This window comes from Mustela putorius, unplaced genomic scaffold, assembly GCF_011764305.1.
Source record: "Mustela putorius furo isolate JIRA1106 unplaced genomic scaffold, ASM1176430v1.1 tig00537340_pilon_pilon_pilon, whole genome shotgun sequence".
In the NCBI taxonomy this organism is placed as follows: domain Eukaryota; kingdom Metazoa; phylum Chordata; class Mammalia; order Carnivora; family Mustelidae; genus Mustela; species Mustela putorius.
The window spans coordinates 68725-89235 of NW_025422462.1; the positions used below are offsets into that span (position 1 = coordinate 68725).

Genomic DNA, 20511 nt, shown 5'->3' on the forward strand with positions numbered 1-20511 from the left:
CTTGGGAATTCTGCGTCCGCCCCCCCTTCTTCCTGCTACAGCTGTCAGGAAGCTTAGGGGCAAACTGAGCCCCCATACTCTCTGAGACTTCTGCTTACATACATTCCCTTGGCTTCCTTCCTTTCAGAGGTCTTTGTTCTGTTTTTTCCCCACAGGATTGGCTCTACCCTCTGCTTTAACCTTTAAGGAGAAGGGGGAGGGAGCTGCCATTTATAGCTTAGGGCTTAAGAGTGCAGGCTGCAAGGACTCAGATGCTCCCTGTGGGCCCCTAGACAAGTTATTCACACTCTCTAAGCCTCAGTCTCCTCATCTGTAGCATGGGAATTATAATAACTCTTATTTCATAGACAGCGTTTGTGGGGATTAAATGAGACCATTTACGTAAAGCACTTGGAACCATACTTGGTTCTTAGTATGTGCTCAATAACGCTAACAATTACAGTTATCATCACATCTTCATGAGACTCTGCACCAGTGATTTGAAGGAAGGCATTTTCTCAAATTCTCACAATGGTCCTGGGCTGTGGATGGCATCTCCCCATTGTACTGGTGGGAATAGTGAAGCGGAGCAGTGGAGTCATTTGCCTGAGGTCCCACCTTAGGAAAAGGTCAAAGCCGGGTTCAGAACCCAGGTCTGTGTGTGTCTTTATGTATGTATACCACCCTGCCTCTCTGGGTCAGTAGGCTCAAATGAGGCAAGGCCTCCAAGCTAAACAGTTTGGTGAGGGTGGTCACATGGCATGAGTGGTTTCTCTGCGCCTGTCCATTCATCTCCCAGAGGAGGTGGGTAGGCCAGCTCAGTGGTTTTCCAATCTGGCTGGATACCAATTTCACCTGCAAATGGGTTAAGAACATAGATTCCTGGGCCCCTCCCTATCTTACTGAAGCAAAATCCAGAAGGGTGGGGTCCAGGAATCTGTATTTCTAACAGCTCACATAGTGATTCTGATGTAGCTAGTCTGGACTTCAAACATCTGTAGATGAAATTTTTTATATTTTTTATGTTTTTCACCATACGGTACATCATTATTTTTGTTTGTTTGTATGTTTTAGACTGAGCCACCCAGGTGCTCCAATTTTTTTTTTATTGTGTTATGTTAGTCACCATACAATACATCATTAGTTTTTGATGTAATGTTCAAAACAAGGCTGGCAGCCAGGACAGTTCTCTGGCCTAGAGAGCCTGAAATGGTATCCTCAAGGGCAGCCTGCACTTCACACTGTTTTCCCATTGCCCTTGCATTCTCAGTGGTCATTTGAGGAAATTAGTTGTGGCTTCTGCTACCCTTAGTGGTATAAATATCAAAGGTTATAGATCAACCTATTCTGTCATTCCCTCATACACACTTACTTACTGATTCATTTATCATTTATTCATGTTACATTCATCCACTCCATCCTTTACTCACACATTCATACTTTCCATTTTCATTCACATTCTCTCTGTGTCAATCAGAATGCTATTAAAAAAAAAACAGATGGCACACTCAGTGGTAACTGAGGATAAATTAGTGAAGACATAATTCAGAGGTGGGTAGAGTTAAGCGAACGTACAAGGGATGGCCAGATACCCAAGGACTAATCAGCTAAAAGTCATTTCCACTCCAAAAAATTGAAGGATCAAGGGAATAGGTTATAAGAAAGAGGTGAATTTTATAAATGGGGACATGGGCTGCCCACAGGAGTTTATGGCCATTGTTAGGGGGGACTCAGACAAGGTCAAGAGACAACCCAGTGGGTAGGAATACATGAGAATAAATACTTAAATTCTCGGATCTTCCTCCATCTCATGCCAATGTGTCTTGTTTGCAGAACAAGGGAGCCGGAAGGATCAATCAAGAAAAGTCATTATCCTAGGGCACAAAATAGGATAGATAGGGTTCAAGAGGAGCAAATGGAAATAATGAAGAGAGCCCAGTACCATTATCTCCTGAGCTACCTTTGTTCCTGATTGGGGAGGCCCAGTAATCTGTTCTACATCAAGATCTTCTATGTGAGCTCACATTACGTGGTGAACTGAGTGCAGGGTCACATCCAGTGCCACAAAGTCTAGTATATTAGGAACACCCAAGTTACACGGACTCCATCAACTTATGCCAGCATGGTAAGAGTGAGATCAACTTCAGAGTTCACGTCAGAGGTGACTCTGGCCTCTCAGCTCAGAGCAAGCAGGTAGGAAGGACAACATGCACCACAAGGCATTGGCTGAGCTGGCCCAGGTAGGCTGTGGGTGGGTGGTACAGCCACTGCCTAAGTATGGGAGGACTCAGTAACAGGGTAAAATCAGGTTCTGGTCACACCTGCTTTTCCACCTAATCAGTCGCTCTATCTTGATCTATCCTTGAAAGGTTCCCATGTGCTAACAGCACCTCTGTTTAGCTTGGTATTGGCACTTCAGGTTGCCCAGGTCTGGCTGCTCCTCCAGCCCCATTACAGTGAGCACTCCTCACCCCTGCCTGACTGGTTTCCCTCCTCTGTCTCTCACAATTCTGTGCCCTTTCTTGTGCAGTTTCCGCCACCTAGGATGCCCTCCTCTGTCAGCTAGTGACCATCACATGCCCTGACAGCTGCCCTGATATGCCCCATTCTTGAATCTATTTTTTCTCTTACTCAGGGCTGATGTCACAGTCCCCACTCCCACTTCAGGCCGTCCCACTGTCAGTACTTGTCACCAACCAGTTACTACTCTTTTCTTGCCCTCTCTCCCTTACCCCCTTCTATGGCCCAGCTCCTGCATGGTTTGGTCTAGGAAGCCTTCCCCTGTCCTCTTCTGCCTTCCCAGACCAGTCACTGTGCCTTGTGTTCCATCTTTCCCAGTTCTGGCCCATCTCTGACTATGGCATGAATTTCTTTTTTCCAGCCAAGCATAGTAACCTGCACATTACGGTTATAAAATAAAATAAGGCACAAATTTTCCTTAGTGTTGTCCCTGTGCCTGGGCTTGTTAACACAGGTATTGTTCTTGCTGGGAGGATGGCTTTGGGTAGAACAAATGGGAAATGGGGTGCAGGAAGAAGGGAGCACTCTCTTTTATTGGGCAAATGTGCACAGTCACAGCACCATCTGCTTCCACAAGTGTGGCCTCACTCAATCTTCACAACAGCTCTGTGGGGTAGGCATTACCATTAACGGTTTATTGAAACCTGAGGCTGAGGCCCAAGGAGGAGAAAAGAGCATCCCCAGGTCATATAACCAGTAAAAAAGAGCTAGGATTGAAAACCAGACTTTCCTGACTGCCCCTAATCATCCCCCACTGCAGAAGTGGTAGTGTCCTAAGCAAGGCACTGCACTGGAAGGCCTGGTCCTCATGGCTCCCTTTCTCTTACCTTCAGACTGGCAGGCTCCCCTTAAGGGGGACTCAGACCTTTGACTCCCACCCCTCTTACTCCTCAGAGCAGAATAGAGGGTACTGGTGGCATCACCCTTTCCCTATGGCACCACCTGTTGCCAGGGGTCTCTTGATTGGGGCCAGCTATGGCTTTGCCCACACAGCTCAATACCCAGTTTGGACACATGGCCATCTCCACAATGCATACTGCCCTTGCACATAAATGTGTGCGTGTACAGGTAAATGCCTGGCACCAACCTTCATACTTATGTGCACAGTGCACAATGCAGCTTACAAAAACACTTCCCACTGAGTGTCACTAATAATTAATCATAGAAGATGTCACCCAATGTGGACATCTAGGTGCTTCTCATCCACTATTCAATGTGATGCTCACAGGACCAGGCTGTGTGAGCTAATGTTGTTTACACCTTACAGGTAGGAGATCCAAGCCGAGAGAGAAGAAGGGATGTGTCTTAGGTCACATAGGGACCATGTAAGGAAGCTAGAACAGTTTAACCCCTGTTGCCTACCTCCCAGTCAAGGGCTCCTTCCACCAGAGAACACTGACTGCTGACTCATAATCCATAATCAGGACATGTGTACATAATACCTATATTTAAACATGTATGCTTATGTCTATGCAGTTGTGCTGATGTTCACCACACACCATCTGTGACTAATAATAACATGCCTTTGCAAAAGAAGAGTGAATCACTTGCTCATTTGGACTCATAGTTCTTCACGGTTTCTCTTGGTGCTGTCATTTTTTCCCTCATTGGATTGGTTGTGTGTTGAAAATGGGACGCTCTGAGACCCATGAATACTGTAGTCTCTAATGCATGTTTGTTTAATAAACAAGTAAATGTCTGAGTGAGTTGAGTGGGTGTCTGTGACAGATTGGGATGCTATATGGAGCCTCCGACAAACCCCAACTGGAAAATCAAAGCTCAAGCCTCTAGAGTTTTGAAGCAAAAGTCATGCACTTTGTCAAATAATACTCTCCTTTTTTAAAAATTTAATTTAATTTTTTAAATTTATTTTTAGCATAACAGTATTCATTGTTTTTGCACCACACTCAGTGCTCCATGCAATCCGTGCCCTCTCTAATACCCACCACCTGGCACCCCGACCTCCCACCCCCCCCCGCCCCTTCAAAGCCCTCAGATTGTTTTTCAAAGTCCATAGTCTCTCATGGTTCACCTCCCCTTCCAATTTCCCTCAACTCCCTTCTCCTCTCCATCTCCCCTTGTCCTCCATGCTATTTGTTATGCTCCACAAATAAGTGAAACCACATGATAATTGACTCTCTCTGACTTATTTCACTCAGCATAATCTCTTCCAGTCCCGTCTATATTGCTACAAAAGTTGGGTATTCATCCTTTCTGATGGAGGCATAATACTCCAAAGTGTATATGGACCACATCTTCCTTATCCATTCGTCTGTTGAAAGACATCTTGGTTCTTTCCACAGTTTGGTGACCGTGGCCATTGCTGCTTATAAACATTGGGGTACAGATGGCCCTTCTTTTCACTACATCTTAATACACTCCTTTTAAGAAACAACTCCTAGCACCTGATGACTAATTTAGCAAAGTTAAATTACTGATCCTGGTAGAGCTTGAATACCTAACCTTGGGATCCCAAGTGACAATGCAAACTGAGCTGCCCATCTTGGGCGTGGTGCCATCTGATTCACCAAGCCAAAAAGTGGGGCAGGCAATAACAACACTCCATCAGCAAAGGACAGTGGTGTAAACAAAACCAGTCTGGAGGAGCATCTGAGTGGCTCAGTGGGTTAAAGCCTCTGCCTTTGGCTCAGGTCATGATCTCAGGGTCTTGGGATTGAGCTGCTCAGCAGAAAGTCTGCTTCCCTTCCTCTCTCTCTCTCTCTGCCTGCCTCTCTGCCTACTTGTGATCTCTTTCTGTCAAATAAATAAAATCTTTAAAACAAACAAACAAACAAACAAACCAACCAGTCTGGAGAAGGTCCTGAAAGAACAAATGAGTTACAGGAGGTTCGCACTCCCATAACACCTACTCCTGCCACACTGCTTGCTCTCTGTCAGTTCAGACCTAGATCTTTGTGGGTAGTTCCCAATAACCAGTTTACTGAAGAAGAAAAAATCCAGAAGCATGTGGTTTGCAGGTGCCGCTGCTGATTAAGGAGGAACTAGGTGGAAGTTGACAGCTGTAGTGTTAATTGCTCCACTCAGGCATGACCCTGATGGGAAGTAAGGAAGAGAAATCCTCTTAGAAGACAAAATGATGTATCGTATGGTGACTAACATAACACAATTAAAAAAAAAAACTGCTTAAGAATAAATCTGGGGAAAAAAGACACTTAAAATTATGGATTATACTTGAAATCCTCATATTTGATAGACCCAATTTTGCATTTAACATCAAATAGATCTATTGACATCTTAATAAAAGCTGATTTTGTAAATGAAATGCTTTAAAGACATTAGACGGGATTCATTAATTAAAAATGTGTGCCATGTTTCTCTTGCATTGGGTTTCCTCCTTGAAATGATGGCATAAATTACAAGGAAATGTAGACAAATTATGTGAACACTCTTGATGGCTCATAGGACCATTAAAGTGAGGAGCAAGAAAGACATTTGGCACATAGCATGTAACGGTCACATACCAGCACTCTAAACAGAGGGCCTTGTCAATTAAAACCTCTTTTTGTCAAATAATGCTAATCCATATTTCATAATAAAACTAAATAGTACAAGATTTTAAAACTATAAGATTATAAATAAATTGTTCTTATCAGAAGAAGAAGGAAGAGGAGGAAGAGGAGGGGGAGGGGGAGAAGGAGAAGGAGGAGGAGGAGGAAGGGAAGAATGTGACGGCGTCAAAACTCGGAGCCATGCATCTGGTTGATCTCTTTATCCACAAAGTGACCTGGCCAGGCACACAATCAATACCAGCTAACACTCTGGTCAGATGGTCCAAGACTGGGAAGGAACAAGACTAGAGAACTGATAGCAATAACAATAATGCAATAAAATACTTAGAGAGTACTGAAATTAGGCTAGTTTCAGTAACAAAGACTATAACCATCCTCTTTATTTCCTTTTTTGCTCTCTCTCTGTGTAATTTATTTCCATCCTCTTCATCTTTGCCCCATTGTAGAACATAGTGTGTGCATGGTGGCTCAACCTACAATTTAGTTCATAGCTTGTAGCATATCTAGAAAGTGTTGCAAGGTAACTAGAATAGGAAAGGATATCATCCAAGATTACCAGACTTGGAGCTACAGATAGTGGGTGACAAGATTTGTGGTAATCTCCTTTTGGAGAAGGGGTGAGTGTTTATACATGATTTAGTAGCATTATGTTGAATAAAGGCATTTTTGAGAGTGTAAGTTTGGGGAAAAGTTTGCTATCCATTTTGTTCTCACAAATGCTTGATCTCTAGTAAATGTTTCTTGTTTTCTCTCTCTCCCCACCCCCAACCCCCCTTTCCCGGGTACCCAGAATTCATTCCACCTTGCTTTATTCATTCCAAAGGAAATATTACTCTAGGGCTTGCATTTTCAATGTGGGGGTGGAGGTGGAGGGGTGGCAAGTAATCACCCCCAAGGGGGTGAAAATTGGCTCTTGGGGAGGCAACAATAATCAACTATTGTAATAGTTTGTGGTCCTCTAAGGCTCAAGCCTATCGGATAAAAATCTTATTCCTCAGTTTTAAATTTCTCTTACTGGATTTTCTTGGCTATCACACGAGCAGCAATGCTGAAGTCATGGAAGATACACAAAAAGGTATGCAAGGTTAGTGTTACAAAATCTCAGGGAATAGATGGCTGTGACTGGAGGACTTTGAATCCATTGCTTCTATGCAGTCATATAATGAGAAGTGGTCTGTGAGTGCCTGTTGGCTGCCATTGACTGCCTTTGATCTTCAGTGCCCTTATGTTATATGGGCTTTGAGAATTAAATTAAAATAGTTTCTGTTTAATTCTACAAAAGTTATTCAAACCATCATTAATTACGTCAGGTAGTGAAAAGAAAAACTGTTAATACCCGAGTGAATATCGAGCAGCTACTTATTTTCTCGTATCAAGCAACACTAAAAAATTAAGTTCACTAAAAATAGTTATAAATTTCCAACTGTTTTACTTTTGCTAGAAAAATAAGTTGTTCTTTTTAAAAAAATGTATAACACTGCTATCATATCTGTTGTAAAAATGGCTGAAAAAATAAAAATAAAAATAAAAATGGCTAATATTCAGGGGTACCTGGCTGGCTCGGTTGGTAGAACGTGTGACTCTTGATCTCAAGGTCATGAATTCAAACCTCACATTGGGTGTGGAGCCTACTTAAAATAAATGGCTAATTTTTATACGTAATTTGATATGTTACCATGTAAATTACATTATAATGTAAATAAATTGTATTTAAAGTTTTCAGCAAATACATATGACTAAGTGGTTCATTCTGTTAAGAGTCTGCCTTAGGCTCAGGTCATGATCCCAGGGTCCTAGGATTGAATACATCAGGCTCTCTGCTCAGTGGGGAGCCTCTTTCTCCCTCTCCCTCTGCCTGCTGCTCCCCCAGCTTGTGCATGCTCTCTCTGGTTCTCTCTGACAAATAAATAAAAATCTTTTAAAAAAATATTTTAAAATATTTAAAACAACAAGAGTTGTTCGTCAAATAGCTATAAAGTTAAATGTTAATAGCTTTTATAATTTTTAAACTTTTAACTTACACATTTTAGTCACCACTAATCCTGTATTTAATAAAAAAATATTTTATGTATAAAGCACAAGTATAAAATTATTAAATATATATACAATATATGTGGTATCAAAATTTAATGAATTGCTATTCATGCAATAGCAATTAGGACAAAAATGTCTAAAAACCCTTCTTAAGGAGTGATAATGAAAAACAGGTAGAGAAACTGCTCTAGGAGGTCTTCCATCTCTTAGCCAAGGGGAAGACATACAATATAATCCAGACTTATTTGGAATTTAATATGTACTGAAACAAAGAATGAAAATTGTGGGAATTCATTCATTGCAGTAATGGCCTCCAAGCTGACAACTGGCAAAAATATGAACTGGAGTCTATCTCCATTTCCTCTTCCCTGCTCTGGTCACTACCCACTTGCCTGGAACCAGACTTCATCTCTTCCCCCCTGCCCTACATGCCTTCAGTCCTTACATTTGGGAAGGAATAAGCCAACCTCTTGTCCTCTCAAATTCTAGGCCTTGCATTAAGGGAGAAGAGATGGAGAGCCCTGCAAGCCCCAGTGATCTCAGAAAGAAGTGGAAAGAGTGAAGTTCTCCCGTGACTATGATATACCCTTATCTCTATCAAGCACTATTAACTTAATTATTCGAATTATAATCCCCAAGTTACTTACCAGCTCCCATCACTGCCCCATTCCATTTTCAAATGGACATTACCTGAGAATCTGAGGGGGGGCCCTGGACACAATATCCATCCACTAGAGTTCTTCCTAAGCCTAAGCTGTCCCTGACTTTGTCTACCTCTTCCAGGTACTACCCAGCTCCCAAGGAAACCAGGGTCTATGAACTCAATGGAAGAACCTCTGCTTTCTGTGAAGAACACCTCAAGTACAAAAGCAAGTCTGGATTCATGGCCATAGGCAAGGAGCTGCCTTGCTCTAAATGGAAGTGGTGAGGTTTTTGTTTTGTTTGGGTTTTTTTTTTTTTTTAGATCTTTAATTGCCTAGTCTATAGGAGGTAAGAGGCAGCTATTTCTAGGTCCCCCATAAGATTCTTTCCCAGTGATTAGGGGTCTGGTATTGGAGGATTAGATGCTGGGGGCTTCCTGGAGAAAAAGGTCCAGGGGAACACTCCCCAAAATAGGGTGAAGGTCAATCTCTGATCACCTGCAGGCCCTATGTCTTAGTGGGCAGTGTAGCTGAGAGGACACCTTCAACCACACAAGTATACTTTGGCATCTGGTTCCAAATGTTCCTCTCTACCCAACTCCTACCACCATCCTTGGTGATTTCACTGTCCACATGGATAACCCAACCAAACACCTTGGCACCCCAGGCTATTGACCCTTCATCTCCAGAAAATGCCATCTTCTCTCCCCTTTACACACCCAGTCCTTGGACCTTACACCACTCAGAGTTCTCTCCACTCAGTCCTTCTTAAATACAATTGTCCCACTGTTTGACCATATGACTAGTCCCCCCAGATCATCTTTCCAGTTTTCTCAACACTCCTTCCCAGATCCCTAGAACACTGCCAGACATACAGCAGGTACTTGGTATATTTACTTAACATTCTGCCCTGTTCAGACTTCACTGAGACTCCTGCCCATAAACTCCTAGTCTCCCAATTCATCACACAATTTCCTCATCTGCCTCCCCAAGCCTGCCTGGGTCCCATGATCTATCTCTTCCACTATTCTGTGTATCTACTAGGTCAGATACTATGCACACAGTAATGAAGATGCAGACCCACATACTCAGTGCCCTCAATCTAATTACCTTATTTCAGAACCAAATTCTTGGGATAAATTAATTCATCTTCTTGATTCCAAGATTGCTGGCACCTTACTATGGGGGAAAGGTCTCCCAAAAATCAAGAGCTCCATCCTATATTGGAGCATCCCCTCTGCTTGACATCTTTCCGCAGTCCCCTTTCCAAATCCTTTCTGGATAGTCCCTTCTCCCAGGCCTTACCCTCCCACCTCCTCAAGGCTACCTGATTTAGTCTTTGACATCTCCCTTTTTATTGGCTTCTGCCTGCTAAAGCATTTCTCTCCTTTCCCAAGAAAATCATCTTTTGTTCCTGTATCTCCCATTAGCTACCTCTCTCTCCTCCCATTCTCATCAAAATTTCTCAAAACTGAAGTCTGTATTTGATGTCCAGTTTCTGGACAACATGTCTGTTTCTGCTTGATTTGCCCCCCTCAGGGCTCTTCAAAGTGTGTCCTCTGTGCTTAGAATCTTCATGACTCCCCACCCTACTGCAATGCTGCCTACATTGCAGACTAGAGATGTGGACCAAGCTATCCCAGAAAGATGCTAATGTTGCTCCCCTGAATCTAGTAAACACAGATTTATTTTTAAATGTGATACCAAAATATGACAGCCCACCAAAAAAAAGAGCAATAAACTCAGAAATGGCAAATAGATTTAATGTAGAATATCAATTTCAATTGATGGATAGTGGCTGCCTAGAGGTGCTGTGTTGAGTAGGCTTCTGAGGATGCACCCTGGCTTGAAGAGATAAACTGCTGGGATTAGGAATATCTGAAAACACAAGTAAAAGAAATGTAAAAAGTCAACTGAGAGTCACCGAAAGGGAAGGAACAAAATGCCAAGAGTGGGGTTTTCCCACATGCTCCATATGGTCCTGCAACCTTGGCCTTCCTATAACCAGCCAGTTCCTTACCCCAACCCTATAAGCCCCAGCTGTCCCAACCCAGTCTAAGTAGATACCTGAAATCTCACTTATAGGAGAAACCACAGGCACCAGAGCTGCCACTTGTGCTGGCACCTGCTCCACTGAGGCCCGCAAAAAGCCCAAACGTGAGAGTGGCGGTCAGGCTGGCACTGGCACTGAAGCCACCACTGGCACTAGTACTGGCACTAGCCCCAGAGCTAGCACCACCACTCTCTTGGCCTTTGGCTTTAGCTTCAGCTCCTGCCTGGATCCGGGCTTTGGCCCAGGGTCCAATATCAGCTTCGTCCCAGTTGCAGGGCCCAGCAGCATTTTCAGAGCCAAGCCCAATGCCCATTCGAGCTCTGATCTCAGCTCTCGCCTTGGCTTCAGCTGCAGCCTCAGCAGCAGCCTTCATATCTGCTTCCATTGCCTCTCGGTAGTACTGAGCTGCCCATTCTTTGGGATCCTTCTTTTGTACCTAAAACAGAAATAACCACCATCAGAAGGATCAGAATCCAAGAACTGAGCACCTAACTGTATGCCAGGCACCATGCTTCATGCTCTACACAACAGTAATAATATAATAAATACTACTAATAGTTATGTACTTTATTCCATCCCTGTTCTGATACTTATTAGCTCTGGGACCTTGGACATGTTTACTAACAACCTCTCTGAGCCCGATTGTTCTAATCTGGTCTAGGGAATGGATGTGCTAGTTGTACAATCAGCTAAACATTTGGCCCAGAAGCAGAGGCTTCAGAATGTTCACATGTGAGCCGCAAGTGGCTCTATGCACAGCCTGCCCTAGGCAGCAGCACCCTATACTCTTGCTATACCAAGCTTGGGAAGCTATCCAATTACCTTGCAGGCAAACTTGAGGACTTTCATCTTGCTGGTCTCATAGTAGGAGCGCAGGCCCCAGAAGAACTCATACTCAGGCGGATTGCTATTAGGGACTCTGGCATAGTCCAAGTACCTTGAAAAGAGAAGTTAAAAGCCTTTGTGTCTAAGACAACCATAGCCCACCCATGTATGGACTGGATAGGTTCTAAGTGGCAACCTCTCCCACTAAGTACTATAGCTTTTCTTCCAATATTGAGCCCTGTCCCATTGGTCTTGTCCAGAAGCCATCTGGAGGTGCGGGGTGGGACATGTGTAGGCTACATGTTCATAAGAAGGCTACAAGTTTTGTGCCCCTTGTCACAATGAACCCAGATTCTTTTTGGGTGTTATAAACAGAAGAGCCATTTGTTTAGGTCCCCAGCTCTGAGCACACCCTACCACTGGGGAGTGTCCATGACCTGGTGAGCCCTGCGACAATCTACCATAGAAAATGACTGTAAAGGGAAGAAATAGTCCACCAAGAGTAGCGTACTTTGTGCATATTTCTGACTGCATGCATGGGAGTGTGTGGCATGTGCTAAGGATAAAGGGTACGGTAGGCCCTGACCAGAAAGTCAGGAGGCCTCCATGACCAAATTGGACCCTTACCAGCCAGGGCCATAATCATACTTCCACTCTCTGAGACCCAGGTCCCTCAACTAAAAGTGGGGATGGGATGGCAGTATCTATTCTGCGCCGTAGTTACAAAAATGAAATGAGATACACAAGTCAAGTCCCCAGTACAGTACCTGGCTGCCTAAATCTGTCACTCTACAACGTTTCTTTATGGAGATTAATTTCTATAAAACCCTGGTTGGCATGGTAAAAAAAAATCCTAGGCATTGGGGCCAGGATCTAAATATAACTCTCCCATTTGCTACCTATGTAGCTATTTACTTGAGCAAATTACTTCACTGCTCTGAACCTCAGTTTACTAATATGGACGACACTGGTGATGACAATCCCTACCTTGAAAAAAACTGCCCCCAAAAGCGTATGTGAAAGTACATGTAGGTCAGGAAATGTGCCCTCCTGTTCCCTCTCACTACGTCAGGAATAAGCTACCTACCACCTGCGCACGCGCACACACACACACACACACACACACACCCATAGGTTAATTACTCAGTTCTGAAATAAGCAAAACACATGGAATACACCATCATGACACATACTTACTTCTGCTTCACAAACTCATCAGTAATAAGCTTCTTCACATCCCCAAAAAGTGAGTGATGTATCCTGACAGCAGAGAAAAAGAAAAATCCATCAATTTATCAGTCAATCAATCAATCATATTCAAATCAATCACTTCCCAGATGTATACAGACACATTTTCAACATGGAAAAAGAAGTTACCAGCACAAGAGGAAAAACTCCATAGAAGCCCAAGAGATGTTGAGACAGGGGGGAAAAGTTTGGGACCATTTCCCCATCCAACTAGGTTGGAAACCCTGGACCCTTTACCAGCACCCCCACCCATTCCACCAGACCACCAGGACTGATGCAATCCTGGAACCATCCTTTCTTTTCCAAATGACAACACGGACAGCAAGCACTGAGAGAGCCCAATCATACCAGGGCGCAGCCCCAGCTGCGCAGCACCTCCCAGATGACAGCTGCAAGAGGAGGCAAGAGGAGGACAGGGACAGAAAATGAGCATGTAGACTTCCAACTGTGGCCACCCATTCAGCTGCATGCCTACCCACTCACCCTCACTGGACCGATTTCCATTCATAAAGATGATGCTAAGAAGCACCATGAGGAGACCTAGCTTTGGTGAATCCTTAGTCCTAGGGAAATAACAGAGTAGAGAAAAGGTTTATGTCCAGCAGCCATCTTCAAAAAACACACCAGCCAGATCACTAGGCTATCCTTTCCCAGATTCCTGAGACATGACAGAATTCTGCCTAGTCTATGCTTCAAGCTCTATGTGACCCTGAGCAAAGCACTTAGACTCTTGAGTCTCTGTCTCCTATAGAGTAGAATGGGAAAATCCAATCCTCCACCCCAGGTTGCCAAGAGGTTGGAAGGATGCCTGTCAACCTAGGACAACCCAGGGACCCAGCCAATGTGAGTCCCTTCTTTCTCTGCTAGACCCCTCTACCCCAAGAGAATTCTAGACAAAGCCCCAGTGATTCTGCTGTCCTTCAAGCATCATGATTCACCCACACCAGGGAGCCCTTCCTTGAGAAGCATTCTACCAAAGCCAGTAGAAAGAGACATGCAATACATGTCTGCTTTCCTGGGAAGTTTCTGAAGAAACAGAAAACAGGAAGAATGCACTGCTCCAAGATGCTATACCCTTCAGTCAATCATAATAAAGCACTATTAGCATGTGCAGGGCTCCAACTATGTGACAGAACTGGAACAGGGGCTTTTTAAGTCCTGTCTTCCTACCTCTCCAAGGGACCATGGGGAGAGATGACAGGAATGGGGTAGTGCCATAGACAAAAGCAGAGTCTCCCACCCCAGCTCTTTCCCAGCTTACGTTCCCAGTATGCCTGCATCAGTGGGCTCTAAGGTGCTGAGAAGAATGTACAAGTGGTCATTCTTATCGATTTCCTTCAACTGAATCCCAAACACCTAGGATGGGGAAAACAGCTTGTTAAGATCACAAATTCAGCTTCCTGAGCATCCCACAGCTCCCATGTACTTAGGTGTGTATGGGTGTGGATGCAGGTGTGGTTGTGAGTGTGTGTTGTGGGAGGGGAGGTTGGTAAGTGAGATAATGTAGATAAACCTAAGTGGTTGGCTCACAGCAAACAGGTAAGAAATCTACTGTTGTTCTCAGCATCATCTCTGTGATTTGTGGAAATCTAAGGAGACAGAGAATGGGGAATGAAAGAAGACGAGAGCATGTAAAATGCATTATAGGACATCTCCAGCAGCAGACAAAAGCAGGACTAAGTCGGGTGGCTTGGGTCCTAGCTGTGCTTTTAGGAGACTTGCTATGTGACCCTGGACTAGTCTATGTCCCTCCTTAGGCACTCTGGTTATGGGGAGGCCCCTTCCTGTCTATCTATTCACACAGTGATAGGGCTGAATTAGTGAGTCTCTGTGGTCCCACCCCAGAACAGACATGTACACTTGGTCAGTTCGATGCTTCCCCACTGCATCCATCCCCCATGGCTGCCCCTTCACCTTCTCCAAGGAATAGCCTGCTCGTTCAATGATTTCAGGGTACACATCAGTGTATTCTTTGATGATGTCCTTCAGCATGTCTGCAAGGGGAGAGTGTTGCAAGCACCTGAGCTCAAGGGAAGCCAGGTGGCCCCAAATCCAAGCTAAAGACCCTCTGCAAACCCTGCTGTGGGTGGCACAAAACAGGTTCTGAAAGTAATGAACAGAGATGCTAGCACTACCAAATTAGAGAACTCTGGGAGTACAAAGGTAGGAGCATAAGGGCAAGGAATGTCCTCAGCACATGGGAAAGAGGGCAGCGGAGGGCACAGCTTAGGGGGAGGGTTAGCAGGACTCTACCTGAGCGTTTGATGGGAATCTTTGTCTGGTCTTTAACCAAGAGATACTTCACCAAATCATTTGCCTGGAAAAGGGAAAAAAAGGTAGAAAGATCAAAATATGTTTGCAGAACATTTGAGAAGAAGACAGAAAAGACAGGCAATGAAGTAAATAAGGCAGAATGGAGAAAACAGGGTTCTTACCCTCCCCTGCAAAAGGGCCACATCTCGAGGTGGTGGTGCTTCAGGCTCTTGGGATGACTGGAGCTTGGCAGCTCGACGGCGAGCCTTGCCCCTACGGGCCTTAGGTGACCTCAGGGAGAGCAAAGCTCTCCGGGCCCAAGCAGCCAACCGAGTCCTTGATGCCCTGCGGGCCCAAAAGGCTATGGGGCCCCTTGAAGCCCTGCGGGCCATTGAGGCCATTAGGGCCTTTGAGACCCTTCGGCCAGCTGCGGTTTCAGAAGCTTGACTCTGATCACTGTTTCCATCGTCTTCGCCATTCAGATGTTTCACCTGCATCAACGGAGAGGAAGTTCAATATTGTCAAATGGAGCAGGTGGTCCTTTTCCCTCATCTTATCTCTTCTAGAAGGCCCATTAATCCCACCCCTAGAGTAACACCTTAACTAGACACTGGCCACGTTGAGTCTTGGCTTTGTTTTTCACTGATTCCCATGCAGGAATTTCATCTCTCTACCAGGCCTGGAGCAACCTAAGGCTGGGGCCCAAGGATTCTCCTCTTCCTATGTCCACCACTGACTCTGCTTGTACCACCCTGGAAAAGTCACCCCACTTCTCTGGGACTCAGCTTCCTTTTCTATAAAACTGGATTACTTTCAGGATTTAATGAAATAATCTATATGAATGCGTCTAGCTCAAGGTCTAACACATGGTAGCTACTATGGAAATATAAACCGCTTTATTTTCACATTGCAGCTACGTGGACTATCTCAATTCTCTATAAGTCTGTGAACTCTGCAGAGAGAAAGTACATCACATGCCTCTTGTTGTTCCTTCCCACCAGCCTTAACCAGCACAGGGAACTTTCTAAATGTTTGCAGAACAAATGAACCAACTGAAAGAAGCAGAAAGAAAAGACTGGTGATTATAGAGGTCTTACCTTTCTGGCTTTCTTGGCCTTGACCTTGGGCCGAGTATCCTGATTCTCCTGAACCTGAGCAGCTGCACCCTCAGGCTTAGGTTCATCTGCCAAAGCCTGAGAGGCAGGAGCCTCAGTATCCAGGGCCTTTGTAACCACCTTCGTATCAGCCACACAGCTGACCTTTTTGGTCTCAGTGGCAGGCATTGTCACAGGCTGAGGGTCAGCACTCTGCATCTTTGGTGGGTCAGCTGCTGGACTCTTCTTTTCAACTGCCAGAACCTGGGTATCAGTCAGCTTAGTGGTAGGTGAGGCCTGAGTGGCAGCTGCCTTCTGAGCCTCTGGGGCCTTTGAGACTTCTGTGGCCTTTGAGACTCCTGCAGCATTTGACACCTTCATGGCTTCTGAGACCTCTGGTGCCTTTGAAGTCTTCAGTTGTCTCTGAGACCTCCAAGTTCTGAGTCACTGTCAATAGGGTCTGTATCTTCAAGCCACTGTCCTTCTCTGAAGCTTCAGTCTGCATGAGGAAGCAGGAAAGCTCACAGACCTCCCCACCCCTAACTAGGCGAATGGTTCCAATATTCCAGGGCCTCACTCCTCTGACCTATACTAACTCCTCCTTACAGTGTGCTCTGTCCACCTAACCCCAACAAGGCCTCTCCTTCCTCTGAGCAGGTGGTGATGGCAAAAAAGAAGGGCACCTCCCTCCTTCTTTTCTCCATCCTTCATTCCTTCCTACTTTCCTCCCTCCCTCTACTGTGGCGGGGGGAGGGCACCCCAGGCAGTTATGTGGGTAAAGAAGGACAAGGATGGGAGGGGTGGTGCCAAGGGGAACTAAGGCAGGAACAGGGGCTGAAGAAAAGTAGCAGCAAGGTAGAGGACAGAAAGAAGCCTTACCTGGAAGCGGGTTGGACCCGTAGCTCTCTCGCTTGTGTCAGACATGTCTCAAGTTGGCCTGGCGAGCGCTGAGCCTGAGGAGAGAAGGCCTGTGTCAAAGTGGGGTGGAGGTGGGGCTCCTGATCGTCCTCTCCAGTTCTGCCTGGAAGCTGATCCTCACTTTCCCCAGGGCCCCAATCCCAAACCCCTCCCCCAGCCCCAATGACTCCGTTCTCAGATTCAATAATCCAAAGCGTCTAGATCCCAATTCTCCGCAGCCGCACCCTCCCCTTCTCCAGGAAGATGTGCCAGCGCGGCAGCTCTAAGGACCCCGCCCCTTTTCCTAGTGCAACCCCCCCACCCAGCCGCAGGCCAACAATGCGCATGCGCGTTCGCTGCAGGGCCCACCTCACCCCGCCCGCTCTCCCAGAACAAGCTTTCTTTTGATGTCCACCGTGCACATGCGCATTCGGTAGCTGCCCCGTCTCTACGCCGTCTTTTCTCTACACGCCCCTTCTTAGCGATCCACAGTGCGCATGCGCAGGGGCCCGGACTCAGTCCACCACCCCTTCCAACACACTCCCTGCTCCAGGTCCGCAGTACCATTCAGTCCCGCCCCTCCCCTACATGGCTCCCTCTAAAATCTTCGCAGTGTCTGGCGGTCTTGGCCCCTCCCCTCCTTACACCCACCCCAAATCCACACTACAGCCCCGGTTCCCGCCCTTTTTCACAACACGCCCCCTCCAAGCCTGTGGCAAAGCGCATCTTGGTTCCGCCCCTTCTTTAATACACCCCCCCCCTCAAATCAGAATGGAGCCAGTGATTCCATCTTGGGCTCAGCCAAACCGGGTTCAGCCCCCTCCTTCCCATCCGGATGGATCCGGTATGATCCGGTCCCTACAGCAGGTTTTCTCCAGATCCCAAAGGGTGGGGCCGATCCCTACTGGGCTGTGATCCAGAGCCGGGCCCCGCAGCTCACCTCCTCCTTAATTTTCAGAGTGCGTCCACTCTCCAAGCCCCTCCAAAAACTCCTAGACTGCCCTCCCCGCTCCAGACCGGAAGTGGCCCCGCCCCTTTCCGCCTCCCTAGGGGGCCTCGGTTGCAGCCAGTCTGCCCTTCCCCCCCTCTCTGCTACTTATTCCTTATCGCCCGTATTCCCTCTGCCTTGCTCCCTGCTCCCCCTCGCATTATCTATTTTACCTCACAGAATTGCTTATTCTCCTTCCTTACATCCTCCCGTGTTACCTGTGCACCCCTTTCCCTAGCACTCCTTAAACCCTTCTCTGCATTCTCTATTTTCTTCTCTGGATTCACTTTTCCTCAGTATTCCCCTCCCCCTCCCAGTCCGCCACCCACGAACTTGGTTTCCTCTCCTCCCCCACTAGTCTCTGATTCCCAGTCGTTACCGCCTGCTACCCTATGTAGTCCTCATTGCCTACATCCCGCTCCAGGTCATCTCTCCCTCAGCTGCAGTGGTGCAGTAAGTATTGCCCACCTGCCTGGCTATAGGTTGGAGGGGACTGAAATCACTGTCTGGCTGCCAGGAAACCCAAATCTCAACGCCCCTCACCTTGTCCTCGAGCAAGTCCGGGATGAGTCTGCCCTCTCGCAATCCCTCTCGAAGTCTCAGCCTCCAGGACTAGAGCTGCAGCCAGCCCAGCCCAGCCCCTTTCCGCAGCCCCCTGCCACCCCCCTCCTTCCTTGGGGGTGGGGCAATGGGGCCCTGCTCAGGGCTGTCTGACGCCAAAGCCCATGTTTATGCCACTGTACCAGACTCAGTCTGCAGACCTTCCAACTAAAATCATCCTCTCAAAGCGATTCATTCATTGAATGTATTTATTTTTATATCTTTTTTTCTTATTACAAAGGTAATGTGTTGTGAAAATTCAAATAATGCAGAAATATATAACATACCAATGAAAGGCCACCATTATCTTATTTCCCAGAAATAACCACTACCAACATTTTGATATATACATCCCTCTAGATTTTTTCGATTCATATACTAATTATTTGGGTTTTCTCCCCACAAATGGTATCCAACACCTACTGTTCTGTGACCTGCTTTTTCCCCATTATATATTCTTTTTTTAAAAGATTTTATTTATTTATTTGACAGATCACAAGTAGGCAGAGAGGGAGGAAGGGGAAGCAGGCTCCCCGCCAGGCAGAGAGCCTGATGGGAGGCTTGATCCCAGGACTCTGGGATCATGACCTGAGTCAAAGACAGAGGCTTTAATCCACTGAGCCACCCAGGGTGCCCCGCCCATTATATATTCTAAACAGCTTTCCATAGTGCACATTTTTTTCTTACAGATGAATAATTTTTTCTTGTATAGATGGCCCATAATTTATTTAACCAGTCCAGGATACACGGATATGGGACACTTAGATTGTTTCTCTTTCTCTGCTTCATGCTTAAAGATGCTTTCCACACTCCTATATTACAATCCCTATTTTTTCAAGCACTTTATATGACTTCTGTATCTACATTTAAATATTTGATTATTCCAAAATCTGTTTTGTAAGTGTTCAGCTTAATTATTTTCCAAAATCACAGTTTCTTATCCCTATACCATGTGCGAATCTCTTTTTCCCACTGATGTGAAATGACACCTTTATCACCTAATAAATTTGCATAAGTAATTGGGTCTATTCAAAAGAACAAAATAAGATGAGACAAAATTGTCATTAGTTATTGAGTAATATGAATGCAGACCTGGACAACCCAAAGACCATCAACTAAAAACCATAGAAACCATAATAAAATTCAGCACAGCAGTCAGTTACAGAAATTCAATGCCTTTCTTACACTCAAAAGTAATTCAAATCGTCATACCTCTTCTGTTTTATGAGGTCACCTTTTCCTTTAGTAAGCTAATAAAACATCAATCCCTTCATTTTATAGATAATTCGTACACACACACACACACACACACATTTCCCACACATTTAAGATAGGCCTCTGTTCTCCTGACTCCTCTCTTTCTCTGAATTGTTGCTCCCTCCAAGTTTCTATCAGTTCGTCACTTTCTTGCCTCCTAGGTTCCCTTCCCCATCCACAGGGCTTTATTTCATGCTAGACACAGCTCCTCCTTGTCTTCCAGCTCTAGTACCCAAATTCTCATTGCTTCTAAATCATAGCAAGCCTTGAATACCAAGATAAGGACTTTGGCCTTGATCTTGAGAGCACTGAGAGGTTTTTTGAAGGGTCTTAGGTTTTGATACAATGCAGATTTGTGTTTTAGAGACAATACCCTAGCTGCCTAATCCATAAGGAGTATAGATTAGATGTCTACCTGGAAAGAGGGTGAGTAGTCATCTAGGTAAGCAATGATAGTGGTTTGGCCTAGAGTGGTAGGAATGGAGGTAGTGAGAAATAATTAAATTCAGAATATATTAAAGAAGTACAAAAAAAGCAAAAAGACTATGAATAATTGGGTGTGGGGACAGTGGTGAGAAGGAGAGAAGTATCA

At 45.4% G+C, this 20511-nt stretch overlaps 1 non-coding gene and 1 pseudogene across 1 annotated transcript; both read right to left on the reverse strand.

The window, feature by feature from the left end:
- Positions 1-10446: 10446 nt before the first annotated feature.
- On the reverse strand, positions 10447-18732 carry LOC123390391 (annotated as a pseudogene).
- LOC123390393 lies at positions 11870-11997 on the reverse strand. The gene has a single exon (XR_006604974.1). It is a non-coding gene; the product is annotated as a small nucleolar RNA SNORA11 (small nucleolar RNA).
- Positions 18733-20511: the final 1779 nt, after the last annotated feature.